Source organism: Cervus canadensis, chromosome 10, assembly GCF_019320065.1.
Source record: "Cervus canadensis isolate Bull #8, Minnesota chromosome 10, ASM1932006v1, whole genome shotgun sequence".
NCBI classification, from domain to species: domain Eukaryota; kingdom Metazoa; phylum Chordata; class Mammalia; order Artiodactyla; family Cervidae; genus Cervus; species Cervus canadensis.
The window spans coordinates 20,886,945-20,908,898 of record NC_057395.1 but is presented as its reverse complement, the minus strand read 5'-3'; positions in this window follow the sequence as shown (position 1 = coordinate 20,908,898).

Genomic DNA, 21,954 nt, shown 5'->3' with positions numbered 1-21,954 from the left:
CACTGCCTTTTAAAATCTGTTTCAATGTATTCATTTCCTAGGTTTGCTAACAGGGTACCAAAAATTGAGTGGCTTAAAACAATAGAAATTTATTCTTTTGTAGCTCTGGCCCTAGGAGTTCAAAATCAAGATGTCGGCAGGGTCATGATTCCTCTGAAATCCATAGGGGAGAATCCCTTGTTTCTTCCCAGTTTGTAATAGTTTCCAGCAATCCTTGGTGTTTCTTCCTTACAGAATTAGTCTCGTCTCTCTCATCACATGGCCTTCTCCCTTTGTGTGTCTCTTCTCTTTCAAGGACACAAGCTATATGGGATTAAGGGTCAATGTTACTCCAGTCTGACCTCTTCTTAACTACATCTGCAAAGATACTATTCCCAAATAAGGTCACATTCTGAGGTACTAGGGACTAGGATTTCAACATAACTTTTTCAGGCACATTATATTAAGATACCAGAAAACCTACTTAATAAGTGTTTGCAAGAGTTAGAAGAGTTCCAATCCCAAAGAAAGGCAATGCCAAAGAATGCTCAAACTACTGCACAATTGCACTCATCTCATATGCTAGTCAAGTAATACTCAAAATTCTCCAAGCCAGGCTTCAGCAATACATGAACCGTGAACTTCTAGATTTTCAAGCTAGTTTTAGAAAAGGCAGAGGGACCAGAGATCAAATTGCCAACATCCACTGGATCATCGAAAAACCAAGAGAGTTCCAGAAAAACATCTATTTCTGCTTTGTTGAGGATGCCAAAACCTTTGACTGTGTGGATCACAATAAACTGTGGAAAATTCTGAAGGAGATGGGCATACCAGAGCACCTGACCTGCCTCTTAAGAAACCTGTATGCAGGTCAGGAAGCAACAGTTAGAACTGGACATAGAACAACAGACTGGTTCCAAATAGGAAAAGGAGTACGTCAAGGCTGTATGTTGTCACCCTGCTTATTTAACTTTTATGCAGAGTACCTCATGAGACACGCTGGGCTGGAGGAAGCACAAGCTGGAATCAAGATTGCCGGGAGAAATATCAATAACCTCAGATATGCAGATGATACCACCCTTATGACAGAAAGTGAAGAACGAAAGAGCCTCTTGATGAAGTGAAAGAGGAGAGTGAAAAAGTTGGCTTAAAGCTCAGCGTTCAGAAAACTAAGATCATGGCATCCCGTCCCATCACTTCATGGCAAATAGATGGGGAAACAGTGGAAATAGTGGCTGACTTTAGTTTTTTTGGGGGCTCCAAAATCACTGCAGATGGTGATTGCAGCCATGAAATTAAAAGATGCTTACTCCTTGGAAGGAAAGTTATGACCAACCTAGACAGCATATTAAAAAGCAGAGACATTACTTTGTCAACAAAGGTTCATCTAGTCAAGACTATGGTTTTTGCAGTAGTCATGTATGGATGTGAGAGTTGGACTATAAAGAAAGCTGAGCACAGAATAACTGATGCTTTTGAACTGTGGTGTTGGAGAAGACTCTTTGAGAGTCCCTTGGACTGCAAGGAGGTCCAACCAGTCCATCCTAAAGGAGATCAGTCCTGAGTGTTCATTGGAAGGACTGATGTTGAAGCCGAAACTACAATAGTTTGGCCACCTGATGCGAAGAGCTGACTCATTTGAAAAGACCCTGATGTTGGGAAAGATTGAGGGCAGGAGGAGAAGTGGATGACAGAGGATGAAATGGTTGGATGGCATCACCGACTCAATGGACATGGGTTTGGGTAGACTCCGGCAGTTGGTGATAGACAGGGAAGCCTGGTGTGCTGCGGTTCATGGGGTCGCAAAGAGTCGGACATGATTGAGCGACTGAAACGAACCGAAGGAGTCAGGGAAGGTGGGTATAGGCAACCAACATATTTCATATGATGATCATAAATCATAAAGTTTATATTGATACTTTAAAGTGATTTTAAAGTTAAACTATTGGCCTAACTTTATCAAGGGCATCATGTGCTTTCCCACAGCATACTTTTATGATCATTTAAATATGGCTTAAAAATTCTAGTGATGGTTGGGTTGTTGAGAAGTGGTCATTTCATGAATCTTACAATTCCACTGTTGGACTTTCCAGGTTGAGAAGATTGTTTTCCAATTTTTTTTTTTTTGAGAATGATGTTTTGTTTTTAAATTTGTATTTATATATTTTTAATTGGAGGATACTTGCTTTACAATGTTGTGTTGGTTTCTGCCATACATCAACATAATTTAGCCACAGGCATACAAATGTCCCCTCCCTCTTGAGCCTTTCACTCCCTTCCCACTCCGTCCACCCCACTAGAAAGTCACAGAGCACTAGATTTGAGTTCCCTATGTCATATAGCAAATTCCCACTGGCTATTTTACATATGTTTTCTTAATTGAGCAAAAATCTGCCTCTAGGTTTTCCAGCCACTGTCAGGAATCTTGCTATCTAGACTGACCCAGTCAGGGCCTGGAGGTTTCACTCCACCTTCTTGTGACAATCTTCCTATTAATATTTGATGAAAATTAGTAGTGCTATATTATATGCTTTTAGTTTCTTATCTTCAGTCCACACCTCAGCTGCTGTGGAACTTAGCGTCCAAGATCATTCTAGACTATCTCCTGTGAGTATCACCCTAAACATAGATTAGCCAACTTGTTCAGAAGTACATAAAGAAATGGGTTCAGCATAGGCAATGGACCCCTTCTCTCTATCACCCTACTTTCCTTTTCACAATCATATAGCATCCTCATTTTCATGGTCATCTGCAGCATTGGACTATGTAGCCACCTCTTCTTGAACTGTTTTCTCCTTTGCCTTGCATTATAATTGATTATTCTGGTTCTTCTGTTTATCTCTTGGACTGCCTTTAAGTTACTTCCTTTCTTCCTTCATTGGTTTCTCTTTCTCCTTCAATTAGAAGTTGAGTGTATGATCTGATCTACCTACACAACTCCAGCTAGCCCCACTGTGCTGTAGTGAATTATTTGTTCATAGTATCTCATCCCCTGCCATGCTTCCCACAACACTGACTCCAGGCTTGGCCATATGACTTGCTTTGGCCAATGGGATGTGAGTTGATATCATTAATATAAATGCCACGACTGAGCATAGGCTTTAGATATGTTTTTGTGGTTGACTCTTACCCTCTTACTCTGACTTTTCCACCTTGAGAACAGTATGTACCAAATTCACACATAGCCTAGAACATAGCAACAGAACCACAGAGCTGCAGCTGAATTACAGGTGAAAGGTGAACAGCAAGAGGCTTCTGTTGCTGCAAGCTACTGAGACTTGGGGGATCTTTGTTATGCAGCATAATCTCTTGACATATGACAAACACAATTACTCTAAAATCTACCATTTTATAGTAGTTTCTTCCCAGTACCACATAGACCATATTTCAAACTGCTTTGCTGGCATTTCAAACCTAGTCTGAATAAAAATTAGCTCATCAGGGTTTTTTCTTTCCTTTTGTTTTCTCTTAAAGAATTTCCTCCTTCTAACTTCCTTATTTCTATAAATGTGACATGGATTCTTATAATAACTTGGACTTCAAACCTTGGAATCAGCTTCCAACCTCTCTCTTTCTCACTGCGTCCACATTTAGTTAATCACCAAGCCTGTTGAATTTTTTTCCTTTATTTCAATAAATGTTTTTTAAAACTTGCTATAGATCTAACAAGACCTTCTTTTTGTAGGATTTACAGTGGGACAAGCCACAGCCCCTGCCCTGAAGAAGTCTTCAGTCTGAGCTGGGAGTAGGATCATAAAGATGACTTCAGCCCTATACAATTCATGCTGTGATAAAATTATCTTGGAGGTGGGGGGGGGGGGTACGCAGCCCAACCTGGGCATTCTCGGAAGGCTGCCTGAGGGAAATGATGCCCGAGCTGACATCTCAGGAATGAGTAAGCAGGATTAGGGAAAGGGGGATGGGATCAGCTAACAGACATGATTTAGTGTGGTAGATCTGGATAGCTACATATGCTTCAATAACATCTGGGCTTAAATTGTGAAGTTAGGAGTGGTAGGAGAAGAAACGGGAAAGTTAAGGTCTATGCCATGGGAAAGTTTGTACTTCATGGATGTATTCAGCTTATTATTTACCCTTCAGAATTTGGGATGCGGCATGACTAGATGCCTCTTGGTAGGGAGGATGGATTTTTAACTAAAACATAAAATATTAGACAGCACCTATTACATTCCAGATGCCATTCTAAGTGCTACACAAACATTAGTTCATTTAATTTCCTAACAGCTTCTGTAGATAGGCTACTATGATTTACAATTTTACATATGAAGCAAGAGAGGCAGAAATAAATGAAGAAACTTGCTACTGGCCATATATCTAAGAATGTTGAACCACTATACTATTTGTTATGGCAGATGTGGAGAGAACAAAGAGAAGCTGATTGCAAATGTTAGATGGGCTAGGTACACTTGAGTTGTCATAAGGATTAGATTTAGGAAATTTGTATGTGGATAGATAAAGAGAACCTGAGGGTGATTGGATAAAGGAGGGCTCAGCAGAGGAAGGAGTCAAGCTTAATTTGGAAATTTCTAACTGCCAGCACTGTAAGTGGGGTCCATGAGATGTGGACAATATGGGGAGGAATAGCTTTATGAGAAAGACAAATTTGGGCTATGTTGAGTAGAGGAAACCAGATGACGGTAGATTGAGAATTGACCTAGAAGCAAGAAGGTGGAGAATGCAGAGAAGGCAAGCTCCCATTATCACCATGGTAGTTCAGGTAGTTGTACCTGAAATGCTTGGCTGTATCCTCCTAAAGAACTTGTTTAGTCACTGCCCCTCCCTACTCCAACAAAGTCTGCACTCTCCATCAGAGTAATCTTCTGCATGTGCATTTTGATTACATCTTTCTCCACTTCACACCTTTCCAAGGCTTCTCATTACTCACCCAAAGCCTTTATCTTCCCAGTCTGGCTTCAAAGTCCCCCCAAATCAACCTCCTCTTACATTTGTAATGTTTTTCTCTTTCCATTGCTCCATGTAAAGCCCATCTTCTAACTTCTTATTCCCAGATGTTCCTTTCCGTTCCATGGTTTTGTGTCTTTGTGTATGGTATCTCCCTCTCCCAATGTCTGACTAATAAAACCTGCCTTATTTCAAGACTTATACAAGATTCCCTTCCTTCATTACCCTTCCCTAATTGCACCATTTGTGCATGTGTGCAAGCTAAGTTGTTTCAGTAGTATCTTACTCTTTGTGACCTTATGGCCTGTAGCCCACCAGGCAACTCTGTCCATGGGATTGCCCAGTCAATAATACTGGAGTGGGTTGCCATGACCTCCTCCAGGGGATCTTTTCAACTCAGGGGTCAAACCCACATCTCTTTGTCTCCTGTTTTGGCCTGCAGGTTCTTTACCACTAGTACTACCTGGGAAGCCCTGGGCTACAAGTCCATGGAGTGGCAAAGAGTTGGACTGAGAGACCAACATATACCTTTATTATCTTAATCATGACATGAGAGGGAATGGGGGGCGGAGGGAATCATATCTTTTGAGCATACTCTCCAAAACTTCCACAAAATTAAAAGTAAGATGTTAACATGATAGTTGTTCAGTTAATGGAGAAAAGATGTTAGAAAAGGCAATGTGATAATAGATGTAAGAAGGAATAAGAAAAGACATTAACTTCCACTCAAGTTTTTTAGTTTGGATGCTTGTAGCCATATCACTCATACGTTTCTTCCTTTCTACAAAATTATAGGACATATTTTAGTAACACAGTCACTGGAAGCTAAAATGAACATTGCTTGAAATGTTGCAAACATGTTTTTTATTCTTTTTGCCTGAATATTTCAGTTTTCAAATGGGCATGACTGGTCTCCCAGAACTAAATCAGAGATTTGTATTTGGGCTGTGAGTTCACTGTAGGATCTAGTAAAGGAAGACTTCAAAAAAGATGTTTTATTAATTTTCACCCTATGAATAACACTCACTCCTAAAATACCAGGCACATTTCTTGGGATCAGAATCTTCTGTGAGAAGAAAATAGTATACCTAATGAGATCATTGTCTATCAGTTATACATTTGAAAGAACTTGTTAGGCAGGAGAAGGGTGAATGAAATCCATTAAAAAATAATGCATTATTTATTTTTATCCCAGGCAAACCATTCCTGGAGAAATTGTGTGTGTGTTTGTGTGTGTGTGTGTGTGTGTGTGTGAGAGAGAGAGAGAGAGAGAGAGAGAGAGAGATTCAGGTGCAGTTTCCTACACAGCATTCATGCCTTGTCTATAGAAGAGCTAAAGAAATGTCCTTCTCTACATCTGTATTTAAATGAGGCACTAGCTAAAACTGGATACCTCATCCTAAGCCTCAGCTCACACTTAATGAAAAAACCAGTATGAATTATTTACTGAATGTCATACTTCAGGTTTTAAATTCAATATATTGTGATACATATGCTACATAATTTAAGAGGTGGACAAATTACAGTATGGCACCTGCCCATGCTTCTCTATTCGGTCATTTCTGCTGCCTGGGTTATAGTCTCCCTCCCCTCAATAATTTATCAGAGGCCCTCTGATTCTATCCTTAAAAATAAGCCAGCAACCAAAAACCTACAAGGGGAAGCAATCCATTTAACTTGGGACAATTCTCATAAGTTGAATGATTCAACAGACCAATTCGAAGCTTCCATAAGTCATTGAAATGCTGTAAGTAGAGGGATCAAATGTGAGAACAGAAAGTTTCCCTGACAAGCTTTACTCTTTTTTTTTTTTTTTGCTGTCTTTGGGTCACTGCTTTTTGGTGAGTTAGATTTTTTTCAATTGCACTTAAACCCCAGTTTGTTCCTCTCTTGTGGGCCAGAATCCATTTTTCCTGTCTTGCCTGCTACATTGCTTTTTCTCTTTCCTCTGTTTTCTTTCCCATTAGTAATTATTTATTAGTCTCTGAGGTGCAGCCCAGGATTTTTCACGGTATTTCTCACACTTCCGCTGGCCCATTTGGTCACTGCTGAATGTTCAGAGGGGAAAGTAGGCTTTGACATGTCCATTACATGAATCTGGAGCAGTACATTGGAAAAGCTATACAATTACTGGTTCCCTGGCATGGTTTCTTCCCAATTCTTTGGCCCAAGAGGGACTGACTGGCTATGGAAGAAGCATGGTTCAATGCTTAGAAGGCAGAGTGGTAGAGGAGTCAGAGCCCTGGCCCTGGCTGCTGGCTCCCCCACCAACTCCAGGTCTGAAAGCAATGTGCCCCGAAGGAAATGTCTTTATGTTGTCCTTTCTCTCTGCCTGAAGTCAAAGTAAGAAACCTATTGGTCACTGACACTCTTAATGGGCATAAATAAATGTAAAACAGGGATCAGTTCATTAAGCCTGCAAGAAACGAAAACTGGTATTTTTATGGTGCTTTGACAGCTTGAGTTGTGAGTATTATTCCTTGAAAAAGATTAATTTCTCAAGTGAGCATAGACATTGAGATAGGATCATCAGAAACAATTTATATTTATACTTCCTAGGGTTTTCCTGGTGGCTCAAATGGTAAAGAATCTTCCTGCAATGCAGGAGACCCAGGTTCGATTCCTGGGTCAGGAATATCTCCTGGAGAAGGAAATGGCAACCCACTCCCCTGTTCTTGTCTGGGAAATCCCATGGACAGAGGAGTCTTGCAGGCTACAGCTCATGGGGTTGCAAACAGCTGGACATGACTGAGCAACTAACAGTTTAGGTTTCCTTTCCTATCTGTAATCATCTTGCCTATTTTTAGAGTAGTGCTTCTAGAATTTTAATCGGCATACAAATTGCTTGAGGATCTTATTAATATGCTGATTTTGATTCAGTAGGCCAGAGCTGGGGCCCAAGATCCTGCACTGACTACAAGTTTCAAGGCGATGCTGATGCTGCCAGTCTTAGGTCAACTTAGAACAAGCTGATTCCAGAACTCTCCAATCCCAGTTGTTTCCTTCCCCATCACATCCAGGCTGTCTTCTCTGGCCGGGGCTTCTCTTCTCTCCACTCTCCATCCGGGCTCAACAATGCTCTGCCCTCTTGGCTCAAACCTTCTGTTCTATGTCATCATGTTGGGTAGAATTTCATGGCTCCAAAACTTCTTTTTCAACCTTGCTCATCCCTTTTTGAAGTTCAAGCCACATGACTGCTTCATCACCTCCCTGCCCTTGTCATTTGCAATCTGATACATCCCATTATTTGGTGAAGGTTGGCACTTGAAGTATAACCATGATATCCAGCCTATCTTCTGGTATAAGTCTACAACATTCATATAGCCAGCCCACCTGCCTTTCCAGTCCCTTACTTATTTTTTTTTAAAATATAAATGAACTTACTTCCAGTTTACTGCAGCTACCCATTCCAAGAGCCATGCCCCAGACTTAGCTGCTACTCAAAATGATGTATCAGAGAACTTAAACCCTGGTATCTTACTCCCTGAACCCATGTCCTTCCAGATCCCTCTGCTCTCCCAGCAGTGATCATGGATCTTTTGACTCCCCCATCCTTGACATCCCCAGTGTTCTCTGATCTCTTGTCCTTATGTATATAGCCTGGGTCTTCTGTATGATCATCCCAACTCTTCTCTCACAAGCACTCAAATTCCTTGTGTTCCTATTTTTTTCATATTACATATGGAATAATATTATCATTTGCCTTTATTTTTCCTAACCCTGGGAAACTGAACATGCCTGGAGAAAATCACCCAACTGTGCCAGTTAATGCCACTACAATTGGGCTCTTAAACAACTAGACAATATGTTCATTCACAGTTGCTCAGTTTTCTAAGCCACTCTTCTGGACTTTCACCCCCTCCTCAAATCTACAGTTCAGTTCATGCCCACACTCCCAATCTCAATGAATAGCCTTCTTTCTATTATATTAAAATTAGAGAAGCTCTCCTAGGTGAAGCCCTTCTATCTTCCACCACCTATGAGCTTATCTTTACCCACACCCATCTTTATTTCCTTCTTCCTCTGCATCTCAGGTGATGAAGTATCTCTCTTCCCAAGGCCAGACCCAACCACCTCAGCACTGATCACTTGTGCCTCACTCTATTTCTTACAGTAGCTGATACCACCAGTTTCTTCATCTTCAAACTCTGCCTCCCTCCCAACGCCTTTCCCCACACCTGCAACAGATTATATGCAATTATTTTATATAATATTTTAGTCTGATCTCCGACAATTCCCTGTGTGTATGTGGAATTCTGGTGATTTCCACTCTTCTCATGCACAGTGGTATTTTATGCCTTGGAATTTGTACTGAAGCTGTCCTTTTAACTGGATTATTCTTCCTCTATTTTGTAGCTTGGAGAACTTCTACGCATCTTGCAAGACTGAAATTGGGTGTTACCTCCAACCAGGTTTTCATGACTCCTCCAATCTGAGTTATTGACCTTGTTTCCAGGTTGCCACCCACACTTTAAGGTTGCCATAGCAAACTTATTTTTCTCCCCATATTTTATTATAATTATATGTGCTGTCTCCCTTGTAGACTAGGTGTTCTTTGAGGGCAAGAACTTTTGCTTTACTCATTTTTGTATTCTGAGTGACTGGAACAGTTTCTGAAATAATGTGGATGAGAAATAAATACTAGTTAAAGAAATGAATTAAGGAATAGAAATTTTTCACAAAGTGAACACTTTGCATACATGTCACCTTGGTTCCAGCTGGCTTCAATTCACAGACTTTTTTGGGGGATATATATTTTTTATCGTAAGACTAGCTTTTAAAACTCACTCTAATAATAATAATATAATCTTGACATTACAATAGTTTATTTCTGTAAATTAATTTATTTATTTTAATTGGAGACTAATTACTTTACAATATTGTAGTGGTTTTTGCCATACAGTCACATGAATCAGACATGGGTGAACATGTGTCCCCCATTCTGAAACCCCCTCCCACCTCCCTCCCCATCCCATCCCTCAGGGTTGTCCCCGAGGGACAGCCTGAGTGCCCTGTCTCATGCATTGAACCTGGAAGGGCGATCTATTTCACATATGGTAATATACATATTTCAATGCTATTCTCTCAAATCATACCACCCTCACCTTCTCCCAGAGAGTCCAAAAGTCTGTTCTTTACATCTGTGTCTCTTTTGCTGTCTTGCATATAGGGTCGTCATTACCATCTTTCTAAATTCCCTATATATGTGCTAATATACTGTAATGGTGTTTTTCTTCCTGACCTACTTCACTCTGTATAATAAGCTCCACTTTCATCCACCTCATTAGAACTGATTCAAATGCATAGTTTTTAATAGCTGAGTAATATTCCATTGTGTATATGTACAACAGTTTTCTTATCCATTCATCTGCCAATGGACATCTTGGTTGCTTCCATGTCCTAGCTGTTATAAACAGTGCTGTGATGAACATTGGGGTACATGTGTCTCTTTCAATTTTGGTTTCCTCAGTGTGTATGCCCAGCAGTGGGATTGCTGGGTCATATTATGGTAGTTCTGTATCCAATTATTTAAGGAATCTCCACACTGTTCTCCATAGTGGCTGTACTAGTTTGCATTCCCACCAACAGTGTAAGAGTGATCCCTTTTCTCCACACCCTCCCCAGCATTTATTGCTTGTAGACTTTTGGATAGCAGCCATCCCGACTGGCGTGTAATGGTACCTCATTGTGGTTTTGATTTGCATTTCTCTGATAATGAGTGATGTTGAGCATCTTTTCATGTGTTTGTTAGCCATCTGTATGTCTTCTTTGGAGAAATGTCTGTTTAGATCTTTGGCCCATTTTTTGATTGGGTCATTTATTTTTCTGGAACTGAGCTGCAGGAGTTGCTTGTATATTTTTGAGATTAATTCTTTGTTAGTTGCTTCATTTGTTATTATTTCCTTCCATTCTGAAGGCTGTCTTTTCACCTTGCTAATGGTTTCCTTCATTGTGCAAAAGTTTTTAAGTTTAATTAGATCCAATTTGTTTATTTTTGCTTTTATTTCCATTACTCTGAGAGGTGGGTCATAAAGGATCCTGCTGTGATTTATGTCAGAGAGTGTTTTGCCTATGTTTTCTTCTACGAGTTTTAGTTTCTGGTCTTACATTTAGATCTTCAACCCACTTTGAGTTTATTTTTGTGTATGGTGTTAGAAAGTATTCTAGTTTCATTCTTTTACAGGTGGTTGACCAATTTTCCCAGAACCACTTGTTAAAGAGATTGTCTTTTCTCCATTGTATATTCTTGCATCCTTTGTCAAAGATAAGTTGTCCATAGGTGTGTGGATTTATCTCTGTGCTTTCTATTTTGTTCCATTGATCTATATTTCTGTCTTTGTGCCAGTACCATACTGTCTTGATGACTGTAGCTTTGTAGTGTAGTCTGAAGTCAGGCAGGTTATTCCTCCAGCTCCATTCTTCTTTCTCAAGATTGCTTTGGCTATTTCAGTTTTTTTTTTTTTTTTTTTTTTTTTTTGTAGTTTCATACAAATTGTGAAATTATTTGTTCTAGTTCTCTGAGAAATACCATTGGTAGCTTGATAGGGATTGCATTGAATCTATAGATTGTTTTGGGTAGTATACTCATTTTCACTAAATTGATTCTTCTGATCCATGAACATGGTATATTTCTCCATCTATTTGTGTCATCTTTGATTTCTTTCATCAGTATTTTATAGTTTTATATATATAGGTCTTTTGTTTCTTTAGGTAGATTTATTCATAAATATTTTATTCTTCTTGTTGCAATGGTGAATGGAATTATTTCCTGAATTTCTCTTTCTGTTTTCTCATTGTTAGTGTATTGGAATGCAAGGGCCTTCTGTGTGTTAATTTTATATCCTGCAACTTTATTATATTCATTGATTAGCTCTAGTAATTTTCTGGTGGTGTCTTTAGGGTTTTCTATGTAGAGGATCATGTCATCTGCAAACAGTGAGATTTGCTTCTTCTTTTCCAATCTGGATTCCTTTTATTCCTTTTTCTTCACAACAATAGTTTATTGAGTTTGTTTTAGGCCCTTTGGTAAATGATTCACATGTATAATACAATTAAGTCTTTATGACCACACTCTGAAGGCAATACCATTATAATTTTAGAGGCAAGGAGCGGAGAATCAGCAAGGTTAAGTAACATACCAATGTCACACATCCAGGAGGTTACAGAGCTACACTATGAACCTTAGCCAGGCTGACTGAGAGATTTATGCCCTGAAGAGCACGCATTCCTTCTTTTCTAGCCCCTGGCTGCTCTTTCCAGTCCTGGTCTCTCTCTTTCCCTTGTCACATGTGTTGGTTTTCCTGGGCTGGATTTACCTCTGAAGCTTAAGCATGCCCCTCCCTCTATCCATCTGCATAGCACTGTGAAGACTGTGACCTTCCCTTTTACAGCCATCTATCTAATCAACAAGGCATAACAATTGTTCCAAGAAGCCCAAGGGTTGAGAAAATTCATTTCTTACTGATCATTAAGTAATGAAGTGCTACTTAGTACTAGTTGCCTTAGATAATTCAGACTCTACAGAAGCAAGGTATTCTGTGGGTTGTATTCACTATAATGTAGTTTGGAATAGTTGGAAATACTGAACTTTAATTGGCCATTTCTTCTCTTCCTTTGTCACTAGCAACACTCTAGTGTAGAATAAATTCTGCACACTTACTTTTGACAGGGAATGAATGAAAAATAAGGGCCATGGATGATTAAAAAGCCAGGGGGATTAAATGTCCTGCTTATGTAAGCCTGTTGGAAAGTCCTCTGTTCATGGTTAAGGTGAGGGGAATGGAAGTGTCCTTTACCTGGTGACATGTAGATGGCTTATTTTATCCATATATCTTCCAGGGCTACCTTATATATATACAGCTTCTAGACTCTGGAATTAGAAAGAAAGTTGGTTTAAAAGACTTAAGAGATTACCTGATGATTCTCATTTTTCTCATTGTCAGTAAAATTGAGTAATATTTGCTTAATGCACAGAATTACATTCTAATTCTTACTAAAGTCCACATGACTTGGTGCTAAAGATTTATCATGGCTCTTCTTTCAAGGATCACCACTATTTCCAAACTTTATGGAGTTTTACTTGGTTTTCAATGTTAAGGCATTTTCTGATGGTTATTGTATAATGTTTTAGGTGGTAGTACTGAAATCTGAATTTTAATTCCCAATCATCCAACAGGTGAAGCTGGCATCAGCTTGTCACAAGTATCTCACTCATTTAAATTGAAAAAAAAAAATCTATCTATAACATACTTTTGCATTCATGTATATTTGTCTTTTAATAATAATAAAATCTTAGCAAAAAACACAAAAAGCTGATGATTTTGAATCACCTGAATATTTCTTGGGGATATAGGTTAAATTACTCTTATATATATATCTTCTGGATATACTAGTATGAAAATTTACATCTTTCTATTGATAAAGGTTTTTTTAAAGTCTCTTATATGAAATTGAATTATATCATGGAATTTTATGTGGCCTTACAAAGGGCCATTTTATCGTCTAGAAACATCCTTTGGTTAAATGCCAGTTGCTTCTAGGGTGCAACCGAGACCATAACAATTTATGATTCACTTTTAAACCCTTGACTTTAACCTTCTCATTTCCTGAAATAAAGGTGTATAAAGCAACAACTTTTTTATTTGCTCATTTCAGAGAGTTATTGCCTTCTCATGAACACATATAAAACATTTCATTGATCTAGCAGTTCCACTCCTGGACTTACAGCTGAAGAAAATGAAACACAAATTTGAAAAAATACATGCAGCATTGTTTACAGTAGCCAAGATATAGAAATAACTCAAGTGCCCATCAACAGATGAATAGATAAAGAAGATGTGATATCTATATAAATATATATAATACTCTGATAGTGACATCATCAGTTGTTGTTGAGGGAAGACTTAGTTATCACAAATAAAGGCTTATCACCCCGGAAGGAAATGATGAAGCAAATGAAAGCACAAGGAGCAAAATGCATATTTCTTTCATAAATCCATAGCCTTCTATATAGAGTGCAATAAACATGACCTGTGGAGAAGGAGGCTTCAGTTCAAGTTCTCTGCGAGAGGTTAGAAAAGTAGCAGATTAATCTGCCTGATAGCTTATCAGCCAGTTTTGAGTAATCAACTAAGTTAACATTCTTGCCTTCCACAAATCATTAAATCATTCACCATGGACCCGGAAATCTCCTAGTTCCTCCAGCAAAGGTATGGCTGGAATGTGAGGAAATGTCAGATTAGGAGGACTTCTCCCAACAAAAGAGAATTAGTGATTCCCTTGGTACTTTAACCCTTTTAATCTGAGTAAAGTACATCCCAGTTAGACCAGGAAGAAGAATTGTTCCCAGTCACACTGATTGGTAGTTTAAACTGGGACCTGATGGAATTGCATTAAGAATTCTAAAGATATCAGTGGTGCACACAAAGCCAACACCTTTATGATCCCAGAATGTCACCCACATAAACACAGGACAACAGGACATGAAAGTTTGTTAAGCTTGGGTTCATTCTTTGTGGTTTCAGTTAAGAGTAGCAGAAGACATTGGCTTGTAAATAACCTATTCCCCTCCCCTCTTTTCTTCTCTTACCAAGATCCTGCTTTTTAGGGATTGGATTGATGGTATTAATTTAAATTCTTGCCTTAACTTCTCCACTTGTCTGAGAAATTCAACTCAAAGCATGGAGATACAAAAACCTGTTAGAAATATCACAAACAACAACAGTAAATGAAGAATTATCACACTATGCCCTGGCAAACTAGTTAAAAAGACTGTTTTCTCTATTCTTTCACAATTGGCTCAGCTTGGGGATTATATAAAATAGACTCAATAAGTTCTAGCTAAATATTTACTATTTCCCTATTCACTGAGTCAGGGCTTCCCAGATGGTGCAGTGGTAAAGAATCTGCCTGCCAATGTAAGAGACACCCAGGGTTTGATCCCTGGGTTGGGAAGATCCCTTGGAGCAGGAAATGGCAACCCACTTCAGTATTCTTGCCTGTTTGGAACAGAGGAGCCTGGAGGGCTACAGTCCATGAGGTTGAAAAGAGTTGGACACAGCTGAGAAGGCATGTACACACATTCACTGAGTCACTGAGGATAAATTTGCCTATAAAAAAAAATGTGGCTATCAGTATTACACACAAAACCAGGGAGCTTTGCACCATCTTATGTTAGGACACAGAGCTGAAGACTCTGCACTCAGCTTGGGTTCCTGTTCCATAGACCAGCAGAGTTTGGAATGGCTCTCCCAGGATATTTCCATCTTGCTGGGATGCTTTGGTTACAAGAGATCTGATTAAAATTAATACCAAGAGCAGCTTTATAAGGAAGACAAATAATGAAGTACAATCCAAGATGGTGGACTTTTTGCAAATAGAAAATATGTATATATTTTTGTTTCTTTTAAGATGCTAGACAAATGTCTAGCACAAAACCTCCCTTAGGGTCTTGTTGACAGGGATGGGCTCCTTTTCTGCTTTCACTGGGCAGAGGGTACCTGAGCTGGTGGTATGGGTAACAGCAGCAGCTGGTTGAAAGGATACCACCTACCACTCCAGCATCCATCCCACAGACCCACCCACATCAGTTCTGACCAAGACAGATGACCCATTAGGAGCCCCAGCTGCAGCAGACAGGGAGATGAACAGATTGACCTCCTTAAGCACAAGGCCATATATATTGAGGGCTTCTGCCTTTATACTCTTCATTTGGCCAGACTTCTCCTCAAAAAGCTGTACTTTGGGAACTCTGGAGTTCACTATAAACAAGAAAGACTACAATTCTGGTACTTTCTGCCTAAATCTCCCACTTCCAAACCTTACCACATTTGAGATATTATCATCTTGAACTGTGCCTAAGTGTCCCAGGGCCATTTAGACACAGCTCAGTTATCTACAGCTGTGGGTCATTTATCACCTCAGTACATAGTGGCTTCAAACAACCATAATTTTATTGCTTATGATTCTGTGTGTCAGGAATTCAGGCAGGGCTGAGTGGTACAGCTTGTCTCTGCTTCTTGCAGGGTTGGCTGAACTCCTTCATGCAACTACACTCGGCCATCAACAGGGCTGGTCTGGGCTGGAGGATCCAAGATGGCTCCCATGTTTGCTGTTTGCCAGAATATGTTGGTACTTCTCCTTGTGGCTTCTCCTCAAGAGATCTCCATATGGTCTCTCATCCTCCAGGGCCTCTCTCTCCATCTGGCCTCTCTTTCCAGCAAGACAGCCTGGCCTATGTAAGGTGGTGTTGCAGAGTTTCAAAAGTTAAAGCAGGAGGTACAAGGTTTTTTAAGGCCCAAGTCTGGAAGTCCCAGAATGTTCACTTCTACAGCATTCAAGTGGTCAGAGTGAACCCCTAGTTCAGCCCATGTTCAAGGGATGAGGAAGCTGACTCCCTCTCCTGATGGGAGGCGCAACATGAATGTGCAGACTTGAGGGGAGCCATGGAATGTCACCTCTATAGACAACCTAGCAGAGAACCTGTGGTTTCAGCTGCTGGCAATGGCTGCTACCTGTCTCCAGGAAATGTAATAGAGATGTGTCTGCTCAGTTGCTTCAGTGACCCTATGGACTGTAGCCCACCAGGTTCCTCTGTCCACGGGATTCTCCACACAAGAATACTGGAGTGGGTTGCCATTTCCTCCTGCAGGGGATCTTCCTGATGCAGGGCTCGAACCTGGGCCTACTGTGTCTGATGTATTAGCAGGTGGATTCCTGGGAAGCCCGAGATTAGGTGCTCAGTCATGTCCAACTCTATGTGACCCTATGGAACTGTAGCCCATCAGGCTCCTCTGTCCATGGAAATTTTCCAGGCAAGAATACTGGAATGGGTTGCCATTTCCTCCTCTAGGGGATCTTCCTGACCCAAGGATCAAACCTGCATCTCCTGTATCTCCTGCATTGGCACGTGGATTCTTTACCACTGGTAAGAATTTACTTACTGATATGTAAGATGGCCTTTAAATTCTTGCCCTATCTAATCTCAGTTTCTCTCTTCCCCAGGGTAGGCACCTAACATGCTTTCGCCAGCCCTAACCTCATAACTCAGTTGGTAAAGAATTGCCTGCAATGAAGGAGACCCCCCTTCAATTCCTGGGTCAGGAAACTCTGCTGGAAAAGGAATAGGCTACCCACTCCCATATTCTTGGGCTTCCCTTGTGGCTCAGCTGGTAAAGAATCTGCCTGCAATGTGGAAGACCTGGGTTTGATCCCTGGGTTGGGAAGATCCCCTGGAGAAGGGGAAGGCTACCCACTTCAGTATTCTGGCCTAGAGAATTCCATGGATTGTATAGTCCACAGGGTCACAGAGTTGGACATGACTGAACGATGTTCACTTTCACTTTCAACCCATTCATGGTGTGTGGTCTGAGGCAGATCTGGGTGTACATGCTCCTGGCACAGTTCCTATTCCTGGGGTGGAAGGAGAACCCGGAGCTTCTACCTTCCAAAGGCATCCAGATCATTTCCTAAGAGAACTGTGTTGGGGAGTGAGACCTATTCTCCCTCCCTATCTCCAGCCCTGACCTGCCATCTGGATTACCCATTTGTCTGGATCTGGGCCTCTGGGTCTCTCCCAAACTAACTCTCAACCACAAGTTTAAGTGTCCTTTTTTACTTGCTCTGTGTATCTCTGCCCAGCTAATACAGTGTTAGCCAGTACTACCTAATCTTTCTCTAAAGCCTATTTCTTGGTTAAAACATCCATGTATGGGATGGAAATGAGAAATGGAAACTGATTAGAATGCATGGGTTCAGCCCCACATTGACACTGACACTTTGCTCCTGCCCGCCGCCCTCAACCTTAGACCAAATTCCAAGAGATGATCTTTGCTCTCTATTGAGAAGGGTTATGATCAACACACCCCTTAGGATGCTTTTTTGTACATAGGAATGGATAAAAGGTCACATACTTTGTATGCAGCTTAAGACTTCAGTTGAGCAGTTGTGATTAGATGAGGATTACAGGATAATAAAAAATCAGGAGGCATCTAGGGAAGCAAAAGTAAATACTATCTGAAAATAACATGCCTAATCTGCATGTAGAGACAAGTTTATACTGCATACAAATTTCACTTGATTTGTGCTCAAATACACGAACAATTCTTCTACACTAGTTCACATGGCACAGTGGTTCCTAAGGGTCACAGACCATGTTAATATATATAATGAAAAGAAGATCAATTATCCTTCCAGAAAAAGTGCACAAGTGGCTAGTATTTGCATTCATTTAAAGACATTTCCAATCCCCCAAGTTTTATCACCCATGAACTTCTCATAAAGAAGATGGAATGGGATGTGGCCTTTTGGAAAATCTCAGGGAAGATGAAGATCAACTCTGAATAATTTTACTGGGACTTATGTGGTCAGGACACATGTATCCTCCTTCAGCATTCCATTTTAATTGTCTCACGTGGATCTTATTACATAGGTGACCTCCTGCCCTTTGGTCATCTCCACCTTTCTTTTGAAACATCTGATGGATGTGTCCTGTAATAACCATGCAAGCTTTTTCAGGCCAGTGCCTCTTCCTTATGTGGGGTGGGGGGCGGGAAGCCCTCTTAATCTATGTCTCACATGCATTATAGTTCTGTGTTAAGTAAGAGGAGGAGCCTCTCATGGAGGGTTTTTGTGACTCTCCAATTTTCACATAAGCATAATAAACTAAAATTACCAGCTACTATACATCATTTCTATTGTCCAAAGAGATACACATTTTTTTGTTTTGTTTGTTTGTTTCTGTTCCTCTGTACAGGAACAGAAACAAATCTGCAAAAGATCATGTGTATTTTGGGCATTTCTGAAGCAAGGAAAAAAGCCTATTTTGATAGGTAATGTGTGTAGGTACTCTGTTTCTAATGATTACCATTTCTAGGATGGTCTATATAAAATCATGAAATGTAACCTGAGAGTTGAATCTGAAGGCATTGAGATTACCCAACCATGGTTCAGCACCTCTTCTTATTCACGTCAGTTCAATTCAATTCAGTCAGTCATGTCCAACCCTTTTCCACCCATGGACTACAGCACACCAGGCTTCTCTGTTCATCACCAGCTCCTGGAGCTTGCTCAAACTCATGTCCATCGAGTCAGTGATGCCATCCAGCCATCTCATCCTCTATCATCCTCTTCTTCTCTGAAGTCCTCCTGCCTTCAGTCTTACCCAGCATCAAGGTCTTTTCAAAAGAGTCAGTTCTTCGCATCAGGTGGCCAAAGTATTGGAGTTTCAGCTTCAGTATCAGTCTTTCCAATGAATATTCAGGATTGATTTCCTTTAGGATGGACTGGTTAGATCTTCTTGCAGTCCAAGGGACTCTCAAGAGTCTTCTCCAACACCACAGTTCAAAAGCATCAATTCTTCAGTGCTCAGCTTTCTTTATAGTTCAACTCTCACATTCATACACGACTACTGGGAAAATCATAGCTTTGACTAGACAGAACTTTGTCAACAAAGTAATATCTCTTCTTTTTAATATGCTGTCTAGGTTGGTCATAGCTTTTCTTCCAAGAAGCAAGCATCTTTTAATTTCATGGCTGCAGTCAACATCTGCAGTGATTTTGGAGGCCAAGAAAATAGTCTGTCACTGTTTCCAATGCTTCTCCATCTATTTGCCATTTCCTTTCCTTTCTCCTTCTTATGTACATAGTTCAAGTGAAATGCACAGTCCAATAGAGATCCAATAGTTAAGATGGCCTTCACACTACACATTTTACAAATTGATATCATCATTTCTAAATTATCACTGGTTTGGTTCTGACCATGAAGAGGAAAATAAAATAATGCAATATTTTATATATTACATACATACCTGGGCAGATAAATAATACATACCTGGACAGGTAAAGTTTATTTTACCAGTGATCTCAAAACATCTTATAAACATTAATTACTTCTCCAAACATTCTTGGAGGGAGATGTGGTTACAACCATATTGTGCTGATGAGGAGGCAGCTGCTGGGTCAGGAATCAGTGACTTACGATAAACCAGCCAATCTTGACCAAGTCCGGATGGAGGAAGGAGGAAAAGTGGCCAGCTCCAAGACTGAGTGTTTAAGTTACTTGCCCATCTTTGCTCATTAGTTGCCAGTCAACCCTGCCCTGGCCCCATCCGTCATAACCATTCCCCATTTCTTCCTTGTCTGGTCATCCTTATTCTCATCACCAGGTAATATAAGCACCTCACAGAAGTAAATATGATCCCTAATGAACTTTATAAGCTAAGCTTCCTGCAAACCAAACATAAAGGAAACAGGGGAGAACTGAGTAAACTACATTTATTAGGCCTTCCAGAGGATTCAATTTAAGGACTATTGGAGTTGTAAATCTCAGACCAAAATCAAACCCACTGTAGCCCTTGAAGATTAAATTGAATGAGCTGCTCTTTCTATAGGCACTAATGATAAGATGCTATCTGGCCCCATAATGTCCCAATACATTGGGTGAAACACATCTAATTTTAACCTTTCTGGTTGCACATTACACGCCATAAATTGGGTCAGGATAAGAAAGTAGTTTCTGTTCATAGTGATGCTCATTATCATCTCACCCTTTTCTCCATCCTCATTAATCTTTAGTTTTCCAAACTTTCTCAGCACAATGCACTCAAGCCTCAGCCCAAGATCAATGTCAGAGCCAGGACAAAGACAGGTCAATGCTCACAGAGACTATTTTATCAAGGAAAATTCCAGAAGCTCCTCAACCTATCAGAGCCTCTCAGTGGACACCGCCTCACACACACTTTGGTATTAATATTGATAAACAGAAAGTATATATTATTCTGGATATTTCCATTTCCTGCATTTCTTCTTAGCTTTCTCCAAAATAGGCAACAGGCAAGAGATTAGGAGGTAAACAATGATAACCACTGTGGAATGAAACATGGACAACATAAAATCATGATAACTTAGTTCCATGTCATGTCACTAGAGAGAAAGGTTATACACAACAGGGGGAAAAAAAACTTTTTTCCTTTGACTCACTTAAAACAAGCCAGGACTTCACCAGGGCTGGATATTTCACTATTAGGGTATCATGCTCTGGAATTTAGGAATTAGAGGAAGGGGCCAGAGGAAATTTTAAAATAGCCCTAAAGGGTGGTCAAGCCTGGTTCACAGATCTGCTGCACTGTGTAACCCACAGCCCTCTGGGAGCTGTAGCAGCAATGTGTTTTACTTTTCTATTTTGAGCCTGTGACTCATATTACAAATATTGACTTCTATTTCTCTATTAGCATCAGATTTTTTCTTGAATCCTCCAAATTGACTTTGACTATAACTTTGGTTAATATTAAACCTCTTGGGTCAACACATTTTTATAGCTGTGAGCTGCTCCAACCACATGGAGTGGGGATTGGCAAAGAAGCCTTACAACCAGCAGCAGGACACAGAGAAGTCTCCTTCCAGGCAGCCCCCCGTGGTCCCCCACACACAGACTACCCTGAACACTTCTGCCAGATTCGTCTTCCCAGAGCACCAGCGGGATCAAGGTTTCCTGGCATAAAAGTCTTCCGCAACACCCATGACCAAGAGAGGAAGGCTTGAATTCCATACCTGGGCACTCAAGAATACGGAAAGACTTCACCCTGGCAAACCCCAGAGACTTCGCCAAACACATCACCTCCACACACAAACGTAATCTCTTCCTTGCTTTAATCTTCCAAGCACTTTGGAGCTTTCTTAAGATATAAAAGCAAACTTGCCCATGAGTAAGTTCTCACTCAGCTCCTCCTGCCTCCTCCATCGTAGGCTCTGACACACTCAACTTTAGCCCCTCTATACACAGAGCTCCAGAGCAAGGCATGTGGAAGATGATGCATAGATATTTGCTAAGCTGAATTTGTCTCAAGGTTTATCTATTTCCTTTAGGCCATGATTAATAGTCACATGAAGTAATCAAAATAGCCACACTGCAAGGTGGCTGGAGCAATATGTCTAGGGAAAATCAGGTGTGTCTTTTTGTGTTAATGTCCAGCTATATAACATGTATTAATATTATTTCTCACCTTATCTGGGATAGTAAAAGAAATTACAGCCAAAGTTGCAGCAAATATAAAA